The sequence below is a fragment of the Palaemon carinicauda genome, chromosome 8 (assembly GCF_036898095.1).
Source record: "Palaemon carinicauda isolate YSFRI2023 chromosome 8, ASM3689809v2, whole genome shotgun sequence".
Taxonomy (NCBI): domain Eukaryota; kingdom Metazoa; phylum Arthropoda; class Malacostraca; order Decapoda; family Palaemonidae; genus Palaemon; species Palaemon carinicauda.
In genome coordinates, this window is record NC_090732.1 from 28,407,896 (window position 1) to 28,410,395 (window position 2,500).

The 2,500-nt window shown below is 30.5% G+C and overlaps 1 pseudogene; it reads right to left on the reverse strand.

Annotated features, from left to right (window-relative positions):
* The window catches only part of LOC137645161 (opioid-binding protein/cell adhesion molecule-like), a 618,995-nt pseudogene that overhangs the window by 96,858 nt on the left and 519,637 nt on the right, over nt 1–2,500 (reverse strand).

Genomic DNA, 2,500 nt, shown 5'->3' on the forward strand with positions numbered 1-2,500 from the left:
AAACATGCCAACACCTATTTATCAAACAATAAGTCTAAAAACTTATCACCGCTTTATGAAGCTATAGCACAAGATCACTAGTGGTGACACAGCAATATCAATATTCAGTATATCGTAAATGATTCAGATCAAGAGAATTAAATATATTTTCTAACCTCTGGAAGCGGTACTCCAACGCACCATTTTAGCCCCATGGAACAGTACTTCTCTCAACTTTAATTCAAAATAGTTGGAACAGTAAGCAGACGTCCCAACTTTGAAAGACAGTTGACTTTGATACAACACTCGGTGGAGTCACCCCGACACACCTCTGTTTCTGAGTTGTAAGTGGAGTGCCAAACAATATTTTGAGAAACTTTCCAAACTACAATGTGTACAAGACGCGTGAAAACTGTCAAGACTAATCATCTTATCAGAGAGATCCATTTAATTTAGGATCCTTCATTTTTTACATAAAAAAGTTTTGATATGATACTAATCCAAAAGGTAATATTTTGAATTATTGATGGCTTGGAGTAAAGGAAGCAAAATGTTCCTCCAGTCACTGGCAAAAGCTAAGATATAAAAAATATCAGAGATAACAGGTTACTCGTCATTTTTCTTCCAAGAAATAAACGAGACTGACTTATTTTCATACAAAGAATTTTCTCTTGCAATTGTGTTCACGAAGTAAATTTGAAAAGCTTTTGTTCTTCACCTGAAATTATGAAAGTCAGTTATGATAGTTATATAATTAATAGATATAGCCAGTGTTACAAACTTACAAAATTACTATCATGGTGGGTATACGCTGATTTTTATTTTAAGAGTAAAGTATGAATTTCAGTGGATCATCTACAGAAGAGTCGGATATATTTTTTTTTTCTTGGTACCCGAAGGGTCGAAGATTAGTATAAATTTTGTTTTGACTTCAGTATATTCTAGTCAGCCCATTCGGGAAACACAATTTCCTACAAATTGCCGTGTGGTACTTAGGAAAAGGGGGGCGGGTGAGTTGAGTTCAATCTGTGTGTGTATATATATATATATATATATATATATATATATATATATATATATATATATATATATATATATATATACTTATATATACATATATATACATATATATACATATATATATATACAAATATATATATATATATATATAACATATATACATATATATATATACTGTATATACACACACACACATATATATATATATATATATATATATATATATATATATATATACATATATATATGTATATACATACATATATATATATATATATATATATATATATATATATATATATATATATATATATATATATCGAGAGAGAGAGAGAGAGAGAGAGAGAGAGAGAGAGAGAGAGAGAGAGAGAGAGAGAGAGAGAGAGAGATGTACACTTTATATCCTATCTTTTTGTGGTGGGAATGGCAGACGTATATTGAAATTGAAACCTGTGAGTTTCGATAATTCTCACGTATTGGGAATGTTAGATTTCATCCAAGAATGAAAATAAACGCTAATGCATTTGATTACTCGTTTCCATCAGTATCATGTCAAGTAAAAGGGACAATGGTATTGTGAGATACTGTGTTCTTCTGAATCATATTTATCAATGTCTGGTTTATTTGATTTACTGTGAACATGAAACATTCAATAATACGTTATAATTTTCTAGGAATTTCCGTGACGTCAAACTTTTCAATTGTTATTGCAATCTATTTTAGCACACTGTAAGATCTGAAAATGCAATCATCTTGAAACAATTTATAGGGCTGGTTCAGTAGAACTAAATTACACTGTGGAATATGAATCACATGTTTGATTCAAGTGATGCAATAAAATGAACGGAAACAACAGTATAAAAGACTCAATTGAAGTAACTGAACTAACCTGTAGACCGGTGTTACTGAGGCATTCTTGTACCACAATACCAACAAAACTGGGTCTTCTTTACTTGATGAATTGATATTACAAGGCAGTTTCGCAGTTGAACCCCTAGTTTCTGTTACAGCCACCAGTGTACCTGTAGAAGAGATAAAATTGGAATTAATATTTGTTATATATATATGATATATCCATTTGTTTTTTTACTGGTATCCATGTAACAAGAAGGAGAAGGGGTAAATGTATTTGATTTCATTATAGCATTATCGACCTCTTTATATTACTAGGGTATGGTTATAAATGCCTGAATGTTAAGAGATATAGAGATAAAGTTGAAAATCTGAAATAGTTTATTCCTTTTTGCCATCTCCCTTTACTATATACACGATAGAAACCATTACGGTTTAAGATACTGCCACTGCAGTATGTCTAATGATAATAATAGGCATTTATGTGAGACCATTTTATTAGTAGCTTCAGGTTATACTTGATTAAAATAAACTATTTATAATGGTTTATAACAGGGAGCAGAAAGAAAGATTGTCCATTTATTTGTACATTAATTTTGTGCAACCGCTTTTTTTTTCATGACAAACGACGTCAGGATAAAGAGTAAAT